Raw genomic sequence first — 25,222 nt, 5'->3', positions numbered from 1 at the left:
TGCCAAATTATTATATTGAAAATACCAAGATATATCAAAGGTAATATTTAGTATATCGATATACTATCACATTTAAAATATACCATAGAGTTTAAAACAAACCAGATTCTCAGCTATAGCAACTACCTATTGCCTGTTACATATGTACAAGGTAATATCTTTTAATTCCAGAGAGAGAGAGAGAGAGAACGAGAGAGTATAGAAAGCAGCAAATAACTGACTATACAAATAAATCGAGTTATATAGAGCTTAGACCCCAATTATTTGCTGATGGTTAACTGCGAGTGTGTGATTTGAGCAACATTTGGATTCAGCTCAAGCACCGAGTCCCGCATATGTAATGCATACGAGTATTATGGAATCATGAATCACACCATTGAGAGTGCCTGAATGTATGATAGCTCAGAGCTCACATTTGGCTCAGTGATTTTGATGGGCGCAAAACGCAAGGCAAATGCGGCAATTGGATATGCAATATGAATGAAGCATCTAAAGATATTTACAGCAATTTGCAGCCATAATAACAATCTCAACAAAATGAAAATATTGACGAAAAAAAAAAACAACAAACCAACACAGAAGAGAGGGTGAGAGAGAGAGAGGAAGATAGAGCCAAAAAGAAAGCTGAAAGTGAAAATGAAAACACTTTGCGAAAGGAAAATACAAACGACGCGCAACGAAGCTCAACCCAAAGATGATGTGCGTGGTTTTTTTTTTCTCCACTTCCACACGCAATCGATGATGCGGAAAAGGGTGAAGCAATCACAGTCACATAGTGTGGCCAACACCCCATTTCCTTTACTCCCCCCTCTCACTCTTTCGTCACAGTCACAGCCAAAGCTACAGCTTGAGCATCCGCTTTAGCTGCTTGCTTCTGCTTCTGTTGCTGCTGCTGCTGCTGCTGTTGCTGTTGGTCACATCAAAATGCACAACGTGTCGTTATTTATGGCTTTGGGAGCAAGCTGCGTTGCTGCCACCGTTAAAGCCACAAATCGAAAGAGCAAGGTTGTCGCTCCCTCTCTGTCTCTTTCGTTCGCTCTCTCTCGCTCTCTCTCTTTCACTCTTTGACAACGCATAAGCCACGCGACGACGAGGCCAGGCAACAGATCAAGCTGGCAAAGCTGGCAAGCTGGCAGCAGGCAGTCGTTGCTTTCCCCCCTCCCCTTCTCACAAGCAAGCCATAAACTCTACACACACACATGCACAAGTGGCACACACACACACACACACACACAAACACACCGTTTTCATTGCAGTTTGGCGGCTGTAATCTCCCAGCTATCGCTTGGGCTTATGCAACTCGGCAAATTGCTGAGCTGCCGTTGACATTGCTGTTGCTGTTGTCATTGCTGCTGTTGCTGCCACATGAACACACAACAACTGCTTGTCTATCCCCCCCCCGCACTCTCCCCACTCCCCTCTCTTCGCACGTAACAAACGTTTCGTGTTTCAACTCAATTTGCTGGCACAACTTTTGCTCGATTTGTTTCGATTTTCAATTTGATTTCGTTTCCCGCCGCTCTTCGTTGGTTTTTATTATTATTATGCAAGGCACTCTAATTAAATTTTTAATGTGCAACTGTGTGTGTGTGTGTGTGTGTGTGTGTGTGTGTAAAAAGTTCTTTTTGCTTCTGCTTCAAGCAAATTCCAAGTAATTGCACATTGAAATTGGCATCGGAATGAAAAGGACGAACAGAACATTGAGGAACAACGGATGCATTCAGTGGAAAGCGTGGAAATCTTTTTCTTTTTTTTTTTGCACGTTAACTTTACAAGATTGCCGAGACTGTCCAAAGTGCGATGGCGCAGAAGAAGAGTTGCGACGGCAGTCAAGACAATGGACAGTCAACTGACTGACTGACTGACTGACTGACTGCATTTGCAGTTGTCTCCACACAGCAGCGAACAATCATGGCAAACATTTGTTATCAAGCGCAATTTAATCATTAGATGCAAAGGCAAATAATTGCTGAAGTTGTAGCTGAAGCTGTTACTGCTATTTTGTTGTTCAGAAAATACCCTAGGAAAGATGACAAATAATAGAGTAAACAAAAAGTTTGTTATGAATATTTAATATGGAGTTCTATAAGTTTGTTCATTGTAATAATGAATTAAATTGTCAATCAACAAAAATATTTCTATATTTCTTAGTTATTTTATAAAAAAAAGAACTTAATTGTTAATATAAAAATATTTTCATATTTTATAATCTTTCTTGTTTATTATCCTCTAAATGAATTCAAAGTTAAATTGTAATTTTATATTCTCAAGAGTTTTTCTTAATTTACCAAGTTTGCTTTAAATCTATTTGGCAAAAAACTTCTACGACTGTTGATATATTTTGATCTTCATAGTATATTCATATACCACATTTAACATTCAATATATTTCAGTATTTTTAGTATATTAAATTGATATGCTTTAAGAATTGTGTAACTTTTAAAATTCAAATTTATGCAGCTAATATATTTTAGCGAATTTAAGAGTCATATAATCAACTATTAAATGTGAAACTTTATTACTCTGAAACTTGAAATTTGCAAACGGTATTACTGAGTATCTCTGGCACAAATAGTTGAATTTTGGTTTCATCAAAGCTTTTAGCAGCAGCATCAGCAGCAACATCGTTTGCTATGCGTTTAAAATACATCTTCTTCATCGCTATGTTCGCTCGTCAACTATCTCTCTCTCTGTCGACATTGCAGACTACAATCAAACAAGTGCGAAACAGCAACGTTGACAACAAAATACCAGAACAGCAACAGCGACAGCAACAGCAATTGCGACAGCAAAATGTACAAAAAAGGATGTCCGGGTAAAAGCATTAATTTTTGCCTTTTTTGTTATGAAATTAAATTCCAAAATATTTTTGCTCGTCGTTTTACATATTTTGCATAGCATTTAATTAAAGAACAAAGCACAGCGTACGGGCGGATGGCGACAACGATAACGACAGCGACAGAGAGAGAGAAGTATACAGCTAGATAGAGACAGCAACAACAATAGAGAGAGAGAGAGAGAGAGACAGCAGTTAGCTGCAGCATGTGTTCATGTCATGGTCAACAGGCTACACAGAGCCAATAAAAGATACAGCGCAACATGAGAACGAGACGAACATTAGATGCGCTTCAAGCTGGATTAAATTGCAGCAAAAATGCGGGTGCAGAAAAATCGAGAAAATCTATAGGAATTTTACAAGTAAAATAAAGCATCTATTCAAGCCTGAAGCAACTTAGTTTCATAATGTTTTTAAATTTTAGCATTTCGATATATTTTTGTATATTTTCGGTATAATTACTTGGTAGATTTAAGTGTCTTGGTATATTTGAAAATGTTTCGATAATAATTCAGTATTTGTATATACTTAAGTATATATATGCATTTTAGCGTTTTGGTATATTTTAGTATGTTTTCGATCATCATTTAGAATTTCAGTATTTTGCTGGTGTGAATACTTGGTATAATTAAGTCTTATGGTATATTTTAGTATATTTTCGATATAAATTTAGAATTTTTAATTTGATTTTGCCAGTATAAATACTTGGTATATTTTAGTGTTTTGGTATATTTCAATATGCATCGGTAGTAATTCAGTATTGGTATATATTTTAGTATATTTTCGATAATCATTCAGTATATTTTATTCTCCAGTATTTTTTCGGCGTGAATACTTGGTAAAAGTAAGTCTTTTGGTATATTTTAGTATATTTTCGATCAAAATTTAGGAGTTGTATATACTTTAGTACGCTGTCAGTATAAATACTTGGTATATTTTAGTGTTTTCAGTACAGTATAATTTTAGTAATAATTTGATACATTTTAGTGTTTTTGGTATATTTTAGTATAATTTGGTAAACTTTAGCAAAAATACTGCATTATTTTACATTTATTCCAACTTTTTATATGTTGAATGTAATTTTTATAGAAAAACGACGTAACAAAGCCAAATAAGTAACAATCTGTGCACTTTAAAAATCACTCATAAGAATATTAAAGCCATAAAAAGCGCATATTAAGTTACCCAATAGATTTTAAATAATTTCCCAAAAAATAACCGAAATCCACTTAATTCAATTTTAGTATATTGTTCGGACAACAAAAAGTCGGAAAAATAATGTCAGAGCTGCTTGTAGTAGAACTTGTCACTTCATATTCGAAGCAAAGGTCAACTGTCTGCTGTAATTACCTGAACACACACACATAACTACATAAAGTTTATTGCGTTGCCTGAAACTCGAAATGAAAAATACGTAAGTCACACACTAAGTGTGAGCAAATGGAGCAAAGTGGATGCGGTAGTTATCATGACCCTTTGGCATAGAAATGGAAATGGAGAAATGGAGAAATGACGAAAGCAGAGAGCTTGCAGTGCACTTTTAGGCACTGTGACCCCCGCAACAGCCACAGCAAGAGCAAGAGCAACAACAACTGTTGCCAACTGTAGAGCTGCAGTTGCTGCTGCTGCTGCTGCTGCCAGAGACACTTCATTTTGTCAACTGCAGCTGTTGTGTGTGTTGTGTCCATAGTTGAACTTTGCTGAAAAGTAAACCAACATAAGTGTTGCGACGTTTCCGTTGTTGTTATTGTTATGCTACAAGGCTGAGGAGAGAGAGAGAGAGAGATCTTTTTCTGTGCCTGGCCTGAACCCATGTTAACCTCTTTTTCCTGCCCAACTGCTGCAATGCTTTAAACGACAGACAGTTGTTGTTCTTGCTGCTGTTGTTGTTGGCCTTGCCTGCAGCATAAATTTTTAAATGTGCCCCAAATAGTGGCACGCCCCTTGCAAATTGTTTGCTGCGGCTTGTCAACTGCAGCAACCTTCACCTTGTTGCATGGCTGCACACACACACACACACGTTCAACACGCCTCCGACAGCAGCAGCAAAAAAAAAATGATGCAGTAAAAACAATTACAAAATTTGTTGCAATTACAAACAAATGAATTGCATTATGTAATGCACTTTGTTGTGGTGGAAGAAGGAGAGGCAAGCAAGAGGTGCATCAGTTTGTGGCAACTAGCAGTTGACCGCCAAAACCATTGAATATGGTCATTATGCCACGCACTTTTGTGGTCCACAGTCCATCTACATACACATACATACATATCCACATTCCGATGTATTTATGTATGTATGTATATATATGTTTGGCATATCTGTGTCTCTGGCCGATCTGGCCACAAGCACAAGCCTCAGCAGCGAATGCATTTTCGAGCACTTTGAACCGCGCAACTGTGGTCAGCTCAATGGACGCACCATTAGCATATTAAGTTCCCATTCTCCCTCTCTCTCTCTCTCTCTCTCTCTCTCTCTCTCTCTCTCACGCTCGCTCGAACTCTGCGTTTAAAGATGTCAATAATTGAATAGCGAAATTGTTGTCAGATAACCGCAGCGATTCTACCTTTTTTAAAGAGTTCAAGTATGCCCATTACAATATTCAATAAGATTGTTCATTGGTCTATACCTACTTTATTTCCACCATCGATACCTTATTCGATAACGTAGAACATTCATATGAATTCATTTCAAACACCAATTTTGTATCTTTTTTCACCAAATCAACAAATTCACACATTGTTCACAAGTTATCTATTTTCAACAGCAGCAAAATACATTTATCAAATTCGATAACTTATTCGATAACTTAAAAAATGCATTTTTATGAATTTGAAATGATAATTTTGTATATGCTCATGATTAAATCAACAAGTTACCTAATCACATATTAGTTAATGCATTTGGCTAGGCTGATAATCTAATCGATAAAGTATTCGATAAGTCACGAAATGTGTTAAATTTTTGGCAATGCATAACTTTAATGAATATGTATGAATATTTATTAATTCCCAATGCGTGACAACTATTATCAACAGCATTTCATACAACATTACAAGGTCGAATATAATTCCTGAGCAACTAAGGCATCAATTAAATCCGTTCAAGAGTTGCAAATAATTGCGCAAATTTATGTGTTTTCTGTTTCAAAATAATGTCCAAAGAAATCGCCAAGAAATTCTATAACTTTTACAGTCACTGAACTATTTAAAACATCCACGCCAACTGCATCATCAATAGACTTGAATATATAACGTATACGCACCATGCACATATTTCAAACACTAACAAATTGATGCTCTCAGCTTAGTGTGTGTGGCAAGAAGTCAATTTAGAAAGTTGCACGAAAATATCAGCTACAAATACATTATCGATAACGATTGTAACGAGACAGATGAAGTGAGTAAACGCATAACTCAGCTCGCAACTTGTCTTTCTATCTCTCTCTCTCTCTCTCTCTCTCTCTCTTAGCGCATTTCTTTAGCTGGTAACTGGTTGTCTAACATGCATTCAAGTGCCTTAAAGTGCCCCATGCAAACTTTGAAATTGTTTTCGTTCAATTTGCAAACCAAACAACTCAAACCATTAAGGGGCATTCCACGCTCAGCCAGAGGCAGCAAAAGCGAGCGCAGCAAAAAGGGTTGCGCGATGTGGAGGGGGAGCGGGGGAGCGGGAGGAAAGAGAAAAACTTGAGCGGGAGTTTTGCGGTGGCTCTTCGAGCACATTCTTTTGCGCGCACAAAATAATTAACCAGCAAATGAAATACATACAAAAATAAAGAAAAATCGATGCCAAATTTGTAAAAAGCCAAATCGAAAAGTGCAGCACTAAAATGATCGCAGAGCAAATGCGCTGGAAAATATTTTATAAATATTTCAAACGCTCTTGAATATTTGAAATAAATTGTATTACAATTAAATTTCTTTAAGTTGTAAGATGTGAGCATTTTTTTAAGGTTGTGATTAACGTTTTGCCAGTCACTTTTAAATATTTGAAATAAATTTTATTAAATTGGAATATCGTTAAGCTGAGAATTATGAAAATTTCTCAATGTTGCAATTAACGATTTTGCAGTCACTGTAATTACACTCGAGATATCTGTGGCATGGCCTTCACAGGATATGCAGCTGGATAAAGCGAGACTCAAAAGGAAACGTTTGCTGCATGTTGAATATTTGATGTGCGGAATATGTTTGTTTGTTGTATTACTATTTATCTGTGTATATAAAATACATATATGTATATACTGGTATATGAAATGAACTTTTTTGCATATAGTTTTCAATTTTGTGTGTCTGTGTGTGTGTGTTTTTTTTGTATTTAATTTCCTTTTGAATTCATATATTTTTCGCTTCTCAGATTATACATATTTGTATGCATGTTGTTTTCAGTTATTTATTTATTATTATTTCCTTTTTTTTGTTAATTTTTTCGGCGAACATGCGAATGTTTGCTTTCAGAGCTTTATGAAAAGGAACCGAGAATGCCTTTTGTGGCAGCTGAAATCGTTGTTGTTGTTGTTTTTGTTGTTGTTGTGATGGTATTGACTCACTGGCAGTCATTAAAAATATGAAATTTCATGTAAGGACACCCAGCGTGAAAGCCAAAGGCGCGAAGAGTCGGGAGTTGTCATATGGCAAAGTACTAAATGAATTACGCTGCTGATGCTGCTGCTGCGGAGTGGAGAGAACATTTCATATTTATCGAAAGGCGGACCATGTTTACATGAGAAGGCGTGGCAGATATTGAACTCATCGAAGGAACGAAAAGTGGAGGCTGGATACGTAATATGTTTGTCCATTTTCGGTGCGTTTAATAATCCTCCCGATGAGGCAATGAGAATGCAGCGAGCAAACAAAAATGTAACGCAAAAAAATGTGGGGAAAAGAGAAAAGGAAGCCCATGAAAAGAGCGAGAGAAAAAAATGGGTGGAAAATGTGCAACACAAACACAATTGCAGCAGCATATCAATTGTGTATAACATTTATGTATGTGCTTCTACACAAACACAACGATGAGCGCTTATCTGGCAACTGGTGTGGCTGTGGCTGCCACATGCACCTGCAGCATCCGACACCAAACACTGGGCAAACGGCAAACACACACACACACACACACACAATTCATTGTCGATAAATCAGAGCAAGCCGATTAAACTATCGACACAATTCGATTGGCAGAGTCGAACGTTGAACGTTGAACGTTGAGCGTCGAGTGCGGTTCGCTAACAACTCGATGTGTAGGGGGAGCTTAAGCTAAGCACAAATGCGGCAGCAGCAGCATTTAATGTGTTATCGAGTATGTAATTATTTCGTATTAAGAACTTATCGAGTGTTCGCATTCGAGGCTTACTCAATGGATTTGCGAGTGCTATGCATGCAGTGTGGCATGGCATCCGTACATAATCCCTAAACACTTGGCTAAGCTAATAATGTAATCGATTAAATATTCGATAAATAGCGCAATTTTCTTTTACTAACGGCAAAATGCACATTGTTCATAAGTGTTTCATATGCACTTAATTTCAACTATTATCAACAGCAGCATTATCCATTTTTCTTAATCGATAACTTATTCGATAACATAGGATATGCATTATTTCGTTTGAAATAAGAGTTTTATATATTCATTTCATTAAAATAACAAGTTTGTTAATTGCACATTAGCCAATGCACTTGGTTAGGCTGACAATGTAATCGATAAACTAAGTCAAGATAAGTCAAAAAATGTGCTAAACTTGAAGCAATGCATAAATTTAAATAAGTTTATGAATAACTTTTAGTTGCCAATGCGTGACAACTTTTATCACCAGCAGCATAGTACATTTCATGCAATCGATAACATATTCGATAACATCAAAAATGTAATGCAATGCATTTCAAACACAAATTCTGTAACTACTTTGCCTTCAATCGACAAACTGTTTAATTAAACGTTGATTAATGCACGCGATAACATTTGGCCTGCATTTATGTGTGAGATATCGAATGTCCGAGGCATCATTTGCAACACCGTGTGATCCTTTTGTGCACATCTTATCTATTATCGTTCGCAATCCCGACTGCTGACAGCACACAGCACACAGCAACAACAACAAACTTTGCTACATCCTTTGATTCGAACGCCAAAACAAAAAGGCAAGAAATGGATGAAGGGAGGAACTTTTGACAATGGCCCAAAGGAGCTGTCAAATTTTGTGCGTTATTACATTTAACGTTGTTATCGAACCGAGCCAGGGGAGAGCGGGGATGGAAATGGGTCTACTTCAGACACACACACGCCCATTTGAGTGGTCGAGTGGTAGGGGAGGGGAGGGGGAAGGGAGAGAATAGAATACAGAAGAACAATGCGTTAAGCAAAAGTTGCACAAAATTGACAAAATATAAATAAAATATGGCACAAAGCACAAAGCGATGTGCGAAAAATGACAAAAACAGACGTCAAGACAGGTGAACACAGCCTGTCCAAAGGGTAACAAATAGATGTGAGCGGAGACATGGCAATAAATAGATATATTTGATATGAAGCGGGACAAAAGGTGAGCGAAAGAGACAGCGAGATAGAAGCGATTGACGCTAATGTTGTCTGAAAAGTATTGACACAAGTGGCACACGGGGGCGAAATCAAGGGCAATGCTTAGAGTTGAAGTTGAAGTTGAGTTGGAAGAGGGAGAAGGTGAGGAAGAGGGAGAGAAAGAAGAGAATGCTACTGCCTCATATCCAATTGGCGTTTAACAATGATGACGTAATTGATTTTTAAGCAAATACACTTTGTCAGCGCAATCCGAAAAAAGATTTCTCAAGTGAATGGAAGCAAAGTGGAGAACAAGAGCGAAGAACGGAGAACGGAGAACGAGTGCTTGTTTAAAATCTTAGCTAAAGCCCCACTACAAAACTCACACACACACACACACACACACCCATACACAACTGGCACACAGAAGTAAGTAAATCAAATAAAAGTAAAGAAACCAAAGCAGAGAAATAATAAAAAATAAAATACATACGAATATATATATATATAGAGAGAGATGTGTATAAAAAAAACGAAGAGAATCAAGTAAAATAAACTAAAACGTGCGAAGGCTGCAGGTGCCACTCGCCCTCTGTATCTGTAATTGTGTGAGTGTGTGTGTGTGTGAGTGTGTGAGTGTCTCTGTGTGTGTGTGTGTGTAGCCACTTTTGAGTGCTGCTGCTGCTGCAGCGAAACGAGCCAAACGGGGCATTCTTTATTTACACTTGGCCATACATCAACACACACCCACACACATACTTTAACACACACACACACACACACATAGACACTCTCGCACACACACTCTCACACACATACAGTCCGTACGTGTAGAGAGCAAACAAATGTCACCTAAAGACCATAAAAAAAGCGTGAATTAAACTCAATTTATTTGCAGCTAACCGAAGCTTAAAATACACTTCGCAAACCCAAATGCAAAATACACTGCACAAAAATGTAAAGCACAACCTGTGGAAAGGTGCAAACTGCCATAAAATATAGCTTTTAATTGCTTAACGAGCAACAAATGAACTGAAGTCCTAAAATTACTTTATAGCACGCAGAGAAATAGAAATTTTTGTGAAGTAAATTTCAAATATTTTCGGCTCTTTAAAATGGTTAAATTCAGCAAATTTTATCAGCAAATTGTTGACTAAAATGTTGAGAAAATTAAACGTTTATATTTTTTATTTGAGTATTAATTTAATACCAAATAAATAGCAACATTTTATGGGGTAAGTTTGTCTGACTTGCAGCGATTTGTAACAATTCTTTTAATGATGAATATATCGCATTTTTTTAACTAATTTTCTAATATTTTCGGCTAAAAAGTTGAGGAAATTAAATGTGTAATATTGAAATTAAATTATCTTATTAATGGCAACATTTTAAAGCAGCAAATAAAATTGGAAATATTTGAAATTTACTTATATTCACTTTGTGATTTTTAAAGTAATTTTAACATATGATATTGAGAATTTAAAGACGAATAAACAGCAAATTCCGTGGAGTAACAATTTGTATATTAAAAGCAAATGAAATTGCGATTTTCCTAACTACTTGAGTGACCACAAAACTGAAATTTGCTGTACAATTCAACGGTATTCGCCAAGCTGTTTGACTTTGGGATCAATAGAGAGTTATGAGCATGGAAATGATGTCGTATACATAAAGTTAAATTAAAGATTTCGCTCACACTCGACTCGTCAAAGTTTCAGTGAGTTTGTCAAACAACAACTTGAGCAGCAGCACATAAAACATAAAGCGATCTAGCTAAAGAGAGCGAGTGCTAAAAGCTCTATTGTATGCATTTCTCACAGAGTTTCTGCTTGACTTGAACTGCAAACTCTTGAGAAAACTTTCGAAAGAAAATCATAGAAAAAACTCGAAGCAAAACAAAATGAAATGAAAGAAAAAACATTTTTCACTCGCACGCTTTTGTTTTGAAATATTGCAATGAAACATTTTCATGGGGAAGCGCAAGAAATCAAAGTTTTAATTATGTAAATGAAGCCAGAAAAGTGTAAGTGAGTGTAATCGTAATTATAATACTATATATACATATAGATAGATAGTTGGTGAATGAAGCTTACGTTAAAGTGTGGCAAGTGCAACAACATGCACAAATTTGTTTCAATGACTTATTTTAACTTGAATCGCTTAAGTGGCCAGCAACAACAACAACAACGAACAGCATTAAACAAGCAATCAAGAAGGTAAACAACTAGTTAGAATTGTTGTCTATGGTTTTATCAATCAAATGAATATCTCATAAATATTGTGAAACATTTGAATGTGTGTGGGGAGCAAAAGTTGAGAGCCAAAGTGCATAAAATATGGCATGTGAAATAACAAAATGAAAGGCGGATAATCACAAGCCTCTTAAGTGCACAAGCTACTTATAATTGAAGTGCTTGCTTGTATACAACTGTTTACATGTGTGGCATGCGGCATGTGGCAAGCGGCAAGCGGAATGTGTGGCAAGTACTTTTGCCTCCTCCGCCTTCGACTGAGCCACACACATTAAGCTGCTGCTCTTTGCAACTACAACTTTTTGGCCCCTGCAATGAATAAGGCATAATATACTAAAGTACATATTTAGTATATATTTTGTATACTATATAACTGAAGAAATGCGGTGGCTTCTCTAGTTCAAAAGGAATATCTCTGCGTCTATTGCACAACCAAAACTTCTAATAACACTTGAAAGTGTTTACATTTTGGTTAAGGCTTTAAATGCGAGCACAAGAAAATGGAATTCGAGTGAGTAAATTAATTAAAGTTAATCGCAGAATTAATAACGAGTTTGCTCGTATTTAAGATATGCGTTACTCATTTGAAATTGAGGCACAACAGTGCGGTATTTTTTTTAAAAAAATATACCAAAATAGTATACTACAAAAATACTAAGAATATACCAAATGGTATATTTGTTACTACATTATTATACTTGTATGTAACAACAGTGCGGTATTTTTCTAAAAATATACCAAATTAATATACTACAAAAATACTAAGAATATACCAAATGGTATATTTGTTACTACATTATTATACGTTCATCTCTTTAGTATCAAAATAATATACCACAAATATACTGCAAAAATACTAGGAATATACCGAATGACGAATTTGTTACTACATTATTATACGTTCATCTCTTAAGTCTCAAATTTATATACCGCAAAATACTAAAATATACCATAGGCTATTTATGGTATATTAAAAAAGTGTTACATTTATTCGAACTGTAATTGTATGTATATCTATTGAATCCTCAATAAATATACCGCAAAAATACTAAAATATACCATAGACTATACTTGGTAAATTTGGTATATCGCACTAGATTGATTCGAAAATGTATAAATACTAAAATATACCGAATGCTATATATATAAAATATACCGAAGGCAATAATTGGTATATTAATATAGTATGTTCGATCAAAATTATGTATTATTATTTATACAAAAAAGCCTACGACTCTTGCTATTTAGAGCATATAATATACAATCCTTAAAGCAAAACTCTTAATTGTTAGCCACAAATATTAACAACACTTCAAAGTGTAAGTTAACTTTTAAATATGAATTGAATGCCAGAGCAGGAAAATGAAGAAATGTGGCTTAAATGCCAGAGTAAGAAAAGAGAATTTGAATATTATTTGCAGTAAATTAATATGTTAATCGGAGAATTAGAAAGAGGGAGAAGGAAAACTGAAATCTAGAGAATAGTATATGCATATCTGAGAAACTGAATTAGCTCAAAAGAATTATCTCTGTGACTGTTAAACTAAAATTCCTAATTGCCAGTCAGAAATATGAATAACACTTCAAAGTGTAAGTTTACTTTTAGTGTTCACATTAAATATGAATTAAATGCCAGAGTAAGAAAAGTGAATTTGCATATTTCATGCAGTAAATTAATATGTTAATCGGAGATTAGAAACGGGGCAAAGCAGAAGCCAAATTGCCAACACTAAATCAGCTTAACATATGCAAGAGCTGCCATTTAAATGGAAGCCCATCAATCAATCAATCAAACAGAAATGAGCGAAAGCACTCAAGCATATTTAGTAATGAGTGCCAGAATGCAGCAGAGCAGAGTTTCAAGCCACAGAGATTTGCCTAAGCTGCAATTAGACGTTGCGTATACGTAATGTGCAGGAGAGATGGAGTTCTCTATATTCTTCTAACTTTTTTTTGTTTATGAAGTGAAGTGAAGATTCACTTTTATTTGTTTATGAAGTGAAGAGAAGATTCACTAGAAAAGCGAGTGTAAAAAGCGAGTGTAAAACATATTTCGCACTCTGAAATTATGCTGTCAACAACGCTGCTCAATACTCGAGCAAATATATCTATGCATATAGTTAGCTGTATTTTTTCTGTTGCTTTCGATGTTGTTTGAAAACTTGGCGAGTCTCTAATTTGCATATTGTTGTTATTAACAATTTGCATATGAAAATAAGAAGAACCAAAACAACAACGAGAGAAGGAGCAGCAAAAAAAAAAGCAGAAAAAATGTTGATGGCGACTAAAAGTTGCAAGTTGAGTTCGAGTTCGAGACTTGTTCGTTGATTTCTTGCATATCATAAAATAAAATTCAAAATTGACTTTGTTATGTTTAGCTTGTTGTTGTTGTAGCCTATCTAATATGCTTTTGTAGTTGTTGTTGTTGTTATTGTTTGTTTGCTGAAGCTGAAGCTGACGCTTTGCTTTAGGCTGAAAAGCGAATTGTTTTTTTTTTTTACAGCTCTTTCAATTTTTGCTGGCAGTTTAAGCAGCCACAAACACACACACACACACATACTCATCAAACAAGCTCACACACACACACACACACACACGCACATGCTTTAATTAACCAAAATTTTCGCTTGTTTTCATTTACCGCCAAACTTTTTCTTTTTCTTTTCTTTCGCTTGCTTATCAACTAAATCTCTACTCGTGATTATTATTATTATTATTTTTTTTTTGTTTTGTGTAATATTATAATTATATATATTTCAATATTTTTTTTTTAAGTTACACTTAACACGCACAAAAAAATTACGTTATTTCTTTTTTATTTAGTTTTTGGCCTTTGACCAATAGAACCGAAAAAAAATGGCAAAAAAAATTGTATTTTCTTTTTCTTCGCTTGTTGTTGTTAATTTGTAGCACAGTTTTTAGCGCGCGTTGTCGTCGGCTTTTGTGTTTAGTTCAATTATATTTAAATGCAATTTCTATTTAAATTGTTATTGTTATTATTTATATTTCGTGGCGTCTCTTTTTATGCGAAAGGCGCCGCCTTTTAATAACTCGTTGTTGTTGTTGTTGTTGTTTTGATGTTTCGCCTCGCTTCAGTTGTTGTTGTTTGTTATGCTTGTTGTCATTTGATAACGTTCTATTGTTGTTGTCGTTGGTACTGTTTGTTGTTGTATTTTCTGTTTCTTGTTTTTTTTTTTGCCGTTTTTTGGGCCGTGCTCGACGACCGCTTGACGCCCGTATAGAAAACAGACTGCGGCTCCAGACTGCGAGATTCATCCCATGAAGATAGTAACAGTCACACACACACATACAGTAGGGCACCACACAGACACACACACACACACATACACAGATAGAGAGACGAACGTGGCACACGAAGATGGAAAAACACGAACACGATGAGGACGACGCTCAATGTTGCAAACAGTCAGCATCCGCTGTGAGGTGTGTGTGTGTGTGTGAGAGAGTGTGTGTGTGTGTGCGCGCGCAGCCGATTGCTGTCAGCCGAAGTTCAAGTCGAAAGCCGGGCTAAGAGCAGCAGCAGCTGGAGCAACAACAAAACGCAACGCAACGCCAACGCTCTTTTTTCCTTTTCGGGGGTCCCACGCAATAAGCGTGAGGCGTGTGTGTGTGTGTGTGGTGAGAAAAAAAGGACAAGGCACAACAATAACAGGCAGACAGAAGAGCAACATTCACAGCAGCAGCAGCAGCAACAATAGGGAAAAAGCTTAGAGATGCAGCACAGCACAGACCAAGATCACGTATACGCAACGTGGCGCCGGTTAAGTAAATAAAAGCAGCAGCTGCAACTCGTGTGCCAAATTGTTGACAAAACTGAGCAAACAGCAGTCGCTAAACAACAGTTGATAACTTCATCATCTTCAGCAACTTCATTCATACATTTTTATTTGCTGCATAATTAAGCTACACTTCACATATTTTTGTGGGGCATATCAAAATACATTTTTATTCAAGTATTCGAAACGTCTTTTTATTTTAGAAAATGCCAACGTCTTGAGCAATTGAGAACTCTTAGCGTCTTAATGTCTCTTTCGGGGTCATCAGACAAAACTGCTTGAAACATACTCAAAAAGCGAAGCCTAAAGCCCAAAAAGAAAAGTGAAGACAGACCTCTGGCTGAACTTGACCTTTTGAGTGAAGAGCTGCTTTCATATCAATGCAGAGCAACTGCCAAACGTTTTTAATCTTAATACAAGTGTATATATTTTAATTAAATTTGAGGCTTATCTTTACATTATTTCTCTTCACTGTTGTTTTTATTTTAGCATGTTTTTCAACGCTTTTTTCGTTTAATTCACTTTTAAGTTGCTTAGCTTTATTAAGCGGGTTTCAAAGTAAGTATTTACATTCCTTTTTCTAATAATATATACTTCAAATTAGCCCAAAAAATACTCTCAAACTGTTTTTTCTTTTTTCTGTTTTAGTATTATAATTCTTTTTATATCAAATTTTTCATAGTTAAGCTTGAACTCTCAAACTGAATTCTCACAAATTATCTCTTTTGTATTTACTTACAATTTAAATAATATGTTATTTCGCTAAGTTCAACTTCTACTCTCATACTGTCTGTCTATTCAAATTATTTTAATATATAATTTGGTTTACTTAAACTCTCAAACTGTATTTTTTTTTTTTGGTTTCGGAATTAAAATTCTATTAATATATGATTTCGCTTAGTTAAATTTCTATTCTCGAACTGAATTTTTGTTCTTTTTGTTTCGGTATTAAAATTCATTTAATATATAATTCTTCCTATTTAAACTTCAATCTTTAAACTGTATTTCTCTGATTTTAATATACAATATTTTTTCAGTTAAGCATGTGCTTACAAAAAAAAAATCTTCTGTTTTTATTCACGTATGTTATCTCAATCAAATTTTTCCATTTTGTTGTTTTCTTTACTATTCATAATCAGAGATATATCACATTAACATACTACTTATTGCCCTCCCGCCTCTTCCTCTTCTTTACGTTCTCGCACAACGCCAGCAAAACAAAACAAATGCCAAAAATGCCGCCCAGCGACGCTCTCTTAAAACCCACACGACAAACTTTGCTCGCTCTCTTTTGAAGACGCACTCTCTTGCTCTCTCTCTCTCGCTCTCGCTCTCTCTTTGTGCTTCTCTTTTGCTTTGCAAACTCAACACAGCGCTGAAACTCAACATGGCGTCGCGTTTGTCGACAAGTGGTGGCGCCATCTAGCGGCGAGCTTAAAAGCTTGTCGGCTTTACGCCATGCGATTTGCAACAGTTACAAAATGCTTAACAAAAGCAACTGAAGTACAATTGACCCTGCTTCGGGTTCCCCTCTCTCCTCTCCTCCTCTGTTCTTTCCCCTCACCATTTCCTCCTTCTTTCCCCTCACTATTCCCCTCTTCTTTCCCCTCCCTTGCCACCCACTACGCTGCAGTCTCAGGCCATTTGTTGACCCACTGCCAGCAATTAAACACAGACGCAAAACGCTGAGCGATTTCCGTGTGCGCTAATGACAGGCGGCCAGCAGAAAGAGTGGGGTAGAGTGTGGGAGGGAGGCAGCTGCACATGTTACATTCCATAGAGGGGGAGGGAGCGAGAGGGAGCGAGAGGGAAACACTACTCAGTGGGCAGTTTTGGTTCAAGCTAATTCGAACGAAATTAAGCAAACATTTAATGAAGCAATTAGCAAATGTTGGCAGCTGGCCACACAGCCACAGCTCCTCTAAAAGTGCACCCCATACACACACACACACACACACACACACAAGCATACACACACACACACACACACACACATATAAGCTGGGAGTCACTTGAACCCGCTAACAGCGCTCAGTTTGCGGTTAATATCCTGTGCGAACTCTCATACATTAGTAATAAAGTAGTGAACCCCCCTCCTTATGGCTTCCCCTCCCTCCCTCCTTACTCCTCCTTAACCAACCTCAACAGCACTCACGTAATGAGCGGCATCAAGTAATGGCCAGCGACGTAGTGTTTATGTGACGTAATTCAGTTGCAGTAAAAAGCGTAAAAATCCATTAATAGATTTTGGCATTTGTATTTCTTGCTTGAACTCACGTGAACTGTGAAATCTGAGCTGAGGAGAATTCTTATGTACTAAGTATGTATGTATTGTACTACCTTCGGTGCCTTGGCCGTACATCAAAAGGGATTTCACTTTTACACATCAATGTGTTTCGTTTCACAGAAAAATTGCGTTTACTCACCTGTAAAAAGAAAGAGAGAGAGAGAGAACGTTAGTAAGCACAAAAGGCAAAGAGCGTTGGTATCATCATCAACAAACAACAACAACAAATAAAATACAAAGATAAAGATACAGTAAAAATAATACAAATAAAAATAATATAATATGTACATGTGTGTGTATAAAAATAACAAGAAATGGCAAAAATATAGACACCAAAAATAAACAGGCAAAGTTTTCGTTGTCGTTTCCCATTCCCATTTCTCTTCCCTTCTCGTTGATGTTGTTTTGCCAAAATATTTTCATAGGCTTCCAAATTGTAGCCGCCCACCTTCCCCCCTCCCCTTCCCTCGCTCTCTTCACCCACAACTAGCACGCAAAAAGAGAAGAAAAAAGTTTGATTAGAGCAAACAATGTGGCAAAGTGCAAAATACTGTTGCATACTTTTTTGGGCGTCCAGCTACGTCCCACGCTACGTATGCGCAACTTTTTGCATAGTTACTACAACTACAACACAGCCAGAAACTGGTTTAAGAAATTGATAAGTGATGCCTTCCCCAACCCCAAAATATATATTACATTACGTATTTTCGTAATCTCGAGTGTTGATGAGGCACACTCAAATAAAACAGATAAACAGCTGCAATAATTTATGAGCTGTGAGTTTAACTAACATGTTTTCATGTTCATTGTTTTGCAATGAAACCAGTTTTAAACACTTTTCGAAGCAAGCGCAATTCAATGTTTTTACAAACGTTAAGATTTCCGGTTTCGTATTGAAAGAGTGAATTTATCGATAGTTATATCGATAGTTTAATATGAATAATTTAGTTAATATAGATGTTGTTTCATGCCTCTTTAATCATCGATTTTTGTACTTAAACCCATATCAATATTTATGTTAAATTATATTCATTTTATTGCATGATTTTAAGAGCTGAAATTTAAAAACAAAATACTTATTTATAAAGATTTCTTTGTATGCCTTTCATAAACATATAAATACATTTCATGTTACTTGGAATATTTCATTTAATTTATATGTATTCCCTTTGCTATCCACTCAATACATCTGTCAGTTATTGTGAATAGTTACAAATAGAAATATTCTCAACTATTCACCATTCATAGCTCAAATATTTTCGGTTGAAGGCAAAGAGCACACACAAAAAATTAGCTTCATTTATCTAAAGATTAAATGCCACTCGTAAAGAAGGTATGTCATTTTGATTTCAAACGAAATTCCACTCGAAAACAAGTTTGGGGGGGTTGAGAGAGAAGCGAAGAAGAGGATTGAAATGTGACTTATCCATTTGACGGCAGTCCCGCTTCCCTCCGCTTTCCTTGCTACCCCCTTTTAGCCATCGTCTCAACTCGAGTGCTGCCAACTCGTTTAACCTTCTGTCCATGCCTAATCGTTCTCAGGAAATCTTCTTGTTCAGCGTTTAAGCCTCATATGCCATCTAACCTTTGCCTTTCCCGTTGCCTCGGCCTGACACGAAAAAACAACAACAACAACAACAACAATAGCAGCAGCAGTAGAAAATGAAAAAGCTTTGGGCATTTTCAAGGCCTTTGCCAGAATTATGTAAAATAAAAGCAACAAAAACGAACACAAAAACGAAAAAAAAAGAAGAAAATGGTTCAACATTCTTTTCTCTCCCAGTTTTGTTTTTTGTATTTTTGTTAAGCAAAAGTAAAGGCGATTAGAGCAAGGCATAGAACAAAATGGTTCAAGCTGTTGTTTTTCTAGTTTGTTGTCCTTTTGTCGTTGTCATCGTCAACGTTGCTGCTGTTGTTGTTGTTGCTGTTGCTGTTGCTGTCGTGGTTGTTGGGTTCATTGGTCAAGCATTCGGTAAATGCGACAACTACAACTACAACAACAACAACAACAAGCAGCATAGCTTTAAAATTATCAACAGACAGCGCAGAAAAAGCTATCAAACTCTGCACAAAATTTGTCCCTTTTTAATACACTATTTCCATGGGATAGTTGTGCTCAATGCTCGAAGATGAATTGCCGAAAGTCTTAAGTGAGAGCCATGAGCATATTTAAAGCGTATTAACTCTATGCGAGGCTTCAAATTCATATAGAGTGAGTGCTTGATGGCTTCAAAGTCTGCTTAAACATAATTAATACAAATTTATGCTTGCAAATATGCTTGAGAGCTTTAATGTACTTGTTGTACTTGATGGTTGTCGTCATTTTCACAGCTACAAACACATTTCAAAGTTGTAAAAAGCTTTCAAGTAACTTTCGGCACTTTTAAGAAGCTTTAAAAAGTTATAAGCATATGTCAAAGCTTTGAAATATCATTAGAAAAGCTTTGTCTAACTGGCGACCTTTTTAAACCTTAGTTATGAAGAGCTTTAAAAGTTTTTAAGAAATTTTAAATCTGCTTTCGGCACTTTTAAGAAGCTTTAAAAAGTTATAAGCATATGTCAAAGCTTTAAAGTAGCATTAGAAAAACTTTGTCTTGCTGTCGACCTTTTTAAACCTTAGTTATGAAGAGCTTTACAAGTTTTTAAGAAGCTTTAAATCCGCTCCCAAAGCTTTCGAATCTTTCAAGCAGTTTTCGTAACACTTCAATTAGATAATTTATATTTTGCTTAGATAATTTTCGTTATGCATGCTTACAAAGCTTTAAAGAACGTTTTTAAGCAGCTTCCAAAGCTTTCACAGTAGCTTTACATTTTTTAAGGAAGCTTTGAAAGCTGTTAAATAGTTGTCTTAGCTTTTTTTAAACTGTAACACGTAGAGCATTTATGTTTTGCTTCGAGAATTCTTGTTCTGCATGCTAACTGATGTCTCCACTTTTTCTTATCTGTGCTTACACTGCACAACAGTTACGCCCTTAAGCACACACACACATATACATACGAACACATGTATCGACAAGTCATAGAGGGGGCAGAGGCACCTGAACTGGAATGCCACAGAGTGCCACAAATTTTGCGATGTCTCGATTGTGGCAGAGGCAAACAGCAACAACAATGCACACAAAACTACAAAAGCAGAGAAGTTCCAACAAAAAAAAAGAGAGAAATGGCAATAGACAGAAGAAGAGAGAGAGAGCGAGAGCAAAAGATTGATGATGTTTCAATAAACCCCATTTGGAGATTGCGGTGCCTGCAATAATAATATCGAAAATGAATTGGCTATTTAAGTATTTATGTCGATGCTGTTTTGGCTCGTGTTGTGCGATGTTGCTGCCGTCGTTGCTGCTTCCTCTTCTTCTTCCTCTGTCCATTGTCGTTTTGCGTTGGCCTGACAACCCTGGGCCAGGGTTGCTGCTAATTGGTATGAAACTACTCTCACAGCAGCAGCAGCAGCAAGTTTTTTGCCACTGGCCTTCAAAATGGCTGCCAGAAAATATGAATCATGGCCAACTAACTGTAAAAATTCATTATGGCAGCAGCAACAACGACGGCAGCAACTCTGCTTGTTGTCCCCACTTCACCCCACGAAATAAAATAAAATAATAATGTTGGAAAAAAAAAGAACAACTTTTTTTAATTTTTGTGTGTGGAATTGAAATTCCATGACAGAATAACAACAACAGAAACGGAGCAACGGAGAGCTGAATATTTTCAGAGCGAAGCCGTTTCGGACCCTTCGAACCTTGATGACCTGCGTCACCTCACCGCCCCGCCCTGTCCCACAGAAATAAACGAACGACGAACGACGAAGGAAGGAAGGAAGCAGTCGCTTTTAGCTTTTTAGTTGGCCGCACAATTGATTGTCGTCGTCGCCATCTCCTTAGCCTGCAGCCTTTAGCCTGATGTCTGCTCATCCTTAGGTAAGTTATTCACCTTCAGCCTGTCTCTCTCTCTCTCTCTCTCTCTCTCTCTCTCTCTCTCTCTCTCTCTCTCTTTCTCTGTCTCACTCTCACCCTCTTTTCTCACGCCAGTCAGTGAAGTGTTAAAATCGATTAAATAAAACTTTATAGCTAAATTGCTAACTGGCTAAGCCTCTACTCACTCTCCCTCTCCCTCTTCTTCTGCTTTTTCTCTCTACTCTACTTGATCATTTGTTTCTTATGAAATTTTCCACTTTGAAGTTTTCCTCCCCTTCGGAACTTCTTGCTTATCTTATTGTGCGCAAATTAGTCGCATATTTTGCTGGCCTTAATTTGTTACATACTTTTTAAACTGCCCTCTCTCTCTCTCTCACTCCTCTGGCTAATTGAGTACATTGAATGGATGTTGGGGTGGGGAGGGGGAGGGGAGGGGAGGTAATAATGTATAAAGACTTTTGCGAGTGCTTTGGCATCTCAATATTAAACTCAAATATACGCAATGAGGCGAGTTAGTCGCTAATTAAAGCGACAATGGAGAGCAGCAAGTGGAACTGTTTATTCTCCAAACAAAAGCATCGAAAATGACAGCAAATATATACCCAGAGAGAAAGAGAGAGAGAGAAAGAGAGAGCGAATAAATTCCCCCTCGATTTCCTTAGAAGTCACACAACAATAGTTAATTGGCATGGGGACACAACACAATATGGATTGCGTTGCGAGATTCCGAGATTGCGAGATTGCGATTGCGAGATTGCAATTAAAGTGACCATGGAAATGGCATTATATTAGTTAGCTTATTACGCACAGTCAAACGCGTTTCCTTCTAACGACGCCATTTTGTTGTTTAGTTTATCAAATAATCGAGCTAAAGAACAGTTAACTTTGAGGTAGACTTAATGAGGAATATGTTAGGAACTCAAAGCAATGAATACCAAATTCAAATCATATTTTAGAATCATTTCTCAAATGAAACATCTCAATTTAAAGATATATTAATATAGTGGAACAAATATATATTCAGAAGGTAAATAAATTTAGAAATCTAAATCTAAAAGAAAAAAATTGAAAAAAAATACGTTTAGTTTCAATCACATTTTCATAGCATTCATTTCATTATCAATTCAAAGTCAACAAAAAAAGAAAAATCACAATTCTAAGCTTTATTCAAATAGTCAAGAAAAAACGAGTCTAAAAGTTCATAAAACTTTTTTTAAATATCCCTCACATTTCAGAAGTATTTCTTAATCTTTCAGTCTCAATTTCAAAATCATATTATAGTAAATAAAAAGTAAACAAAACGATTTTTGATTCGTCTCATATTTTAGTATATTTTATAAACTTTCAAATTGCAGCAAAATAGAGAAAAACCTTATTAATATTACACTACAATTAAAGTCATATTTTAATATCATTTCAGTCACAACAAAATAGACAAAACCGTAAATAAAATCAGAGTAAAATAATTTTGCAATCTTTCAGTCTTAATCCAGTCGCAACAAAAAGTGGCATTAAAATTTAACTTTATGTTAGCATAATTTCAAAATCTCCCTCACTCTTAAAAGCTCTCTCAACTTTGAATGTAGTCAACAATCTGCAATGGAATAGTAAGAGATTAAAAACTCTGGCTAAACTGCTTCATCATGTTGAGCCCAATTCGCAAAACAGCACACGACCCAAATCCCATTACTGCAGGTGGCAAGAAAAAACCAAAAAAAACAAAACAAGTAAGAAAGTTACAGTCGAGTGTGCTCGACTGTGAGATACCCGCTACCCATTTTTAAAAAAGGCAAAATATTGCGGTATTATTTTCAAAATATACCGAAAATACTAAAAATATACCAAATGGTATGTTTGGTATATCGATATAGTACACCATTCAAAATATACCATAGACGGCACTATGTACCAGATTGTCGGCCAAAGCAACTAAGACCACTAATAAATAGGCGTTTTTGCCCATACAAAAGTATTTCTTTAATAAATTCCACAGTTTTTATCTGATCACAACCAAATTTTCAGGAATCATAACTACTACAGTAATTATTGTACATGCCAAAATTTGCAACTCTAGCTCTAAAGTTACGCTTGTTATTCGTTTTTCTTTGATTTGCGGAGGCGGAAGTGGGCGTGGCAAAAATTTGAAACAAACTTGATTTGCGTGCAAACATAACAAATGCTGTCAAAAAAAATTATAGCTCTATCTCTTATAGTCCCTGAGATCCAGTGTTTCATACGGACGGACGGACAGACGGACATGGCTATATCAAGAATATATATACTTTATAGGGTCAGAGATGCCTCCTTCGACCTGTTACATACATTTCCTGCCGCCACAAAGTTATAATACCCTTCTACCCTATGGGTAGCGGGTATAAAAAGAATAAAACGAGGTAAATGCTTGGCCCCAAAAATGAAAACTGTTATGGATAAGTTAACTGCACACGAGACTCCAAATCCAACTGTAGCATGGCAAAAGGACACTTTACAGCAGTTGACAATTTGCAGCTAATCCTTGGCCTTTCACTCACATCTGTCTCTCTCTCTCTCTCCTGATAGTCTCCTGACTAGTCATTGCCTCCTGTCAGTCATCCTGCTGCTGTCCTGCTGCTGTCCTCTGTCTTCCCCTCTTCCCTGTGCCATAACTGCAAATTGTTTGATTTACGCCCCTGCGAAATCTTAAGCTGCTAAACTGTTGGCTAGCTCTTAACCCCATTTTCGGATGGAACCCTTTAGCAGCTGCTTTATACATACGACCGACACCCTTCTTCATTCCCTGCCCCTCATTCCCTTGTTCGGTTTTTCCTGCCACCTGCCAGGCACTTCAATTTACTTTTGCCCCCATCTCAATTCGTCTCGCTCGACGTCGTCGTTGAAGTCTGTGACCCTCGCCTCAGTTTTCAAATTAATACTACACAACATTATTTTCACATTTTCCTTTCCTTTACTTTTTTTTTTTTTTTTGGTTTCTATTTTCCCCTTCCAGGATTTCTATTTTTTTTTTTGTGTGTGAAGCACACTTGAAATTAATGAAAAGCATTTTCGATTGTAATTATGTATTCGTGCTAACGCGCCCATTGCCTGCGGCAACAGTCATCAGCTCTCGCTCAGCTCTATTCCCCATTCCCCACTCTTCGCTCTCCGCTCTCCCACGCTGAATTAGCGCCTTGGGGGGGCGGGGGGCGTGGTGAAGTTGGCTCAGCCCTTCGAGGCTTCGAGGACGCCCTGGACTCAGCTCATTAGGCATAATTTGGTAAGAGACGACGGCGTCGTCTCTCATCATCAACCAGAGCAGAATTCAGTTGTTAGGGTTGCTTTATGGCACACAAATGGAAGGTGGAGAGTAGGGAGTGGAGAGCGGAGAGTGGAGAGTGGAGACTGGTTGGCGCTGTAGGGCTCTGCATTTAATTGACTGTAAATTTGCTTCACTCCAAAAAGCTTCAACTACTCATTAAAATAGCAGTCGCAAAAAAAACGAACACACACACAAAAAGTGACATCAACAGACGGTTGTGCCCGACCAGCTGTATACCCTGTAAAGCCAAAGCAATACATATAGTACTAAAAATTTTAAATGCCTAAAGCTTAAACTTCTCTGCTCTGCATTAATATTTCAAATTGCTGT

At 36.7% G+C, this 25,222-nt stretch overlaps 1 protein-coding gene across 2 annotated transcripts in view; it reads right to left on the bottom strand.

Annotated features, from left to right (window-relative positions):
- The window catches only part of LOC133847358 (probable basic-leucine zipper transcription factor Q), a 33,282-nt gene extending 18,888 nt beyond the window's left edge, over positions 1-14,394 (bottom strand). The window contains exon 1 of one of the 2 annotated variants that reach the window (XM_062282341.1): positions 14,241-14,394. The gene's annotated coding sequence lies outside the window, so the exon portion shown is untranslated. The remainder of the gene's footprint in view (positions 1-14,240) is intronic. The other variant, XM_062282342.1, reaches the window with a different exon arrangement.
- Positions 14,395-25,222: the final 10,828 nt, after the last annotated feature.

Source organism: Drosophila sulfurigaster, chromosome X (assembly GCF_023558435.1).
Source record: "Drosophila sulfurigaster albostrigata strain 15112-1811.04 chromosome X, ASM2355843v2, whole genome shotgun sequence".
In the NCBI taxonomy this organism is placed as follows: Eukaryota; Metazoa; Arthropoda; class Insecta; order Diptera; family Drosophilidae; genus Drosophila; species Drosophila sulfurigaster.
This window is presented reverse-complemented; position numbering and strand designations above follow the sequence as displayed.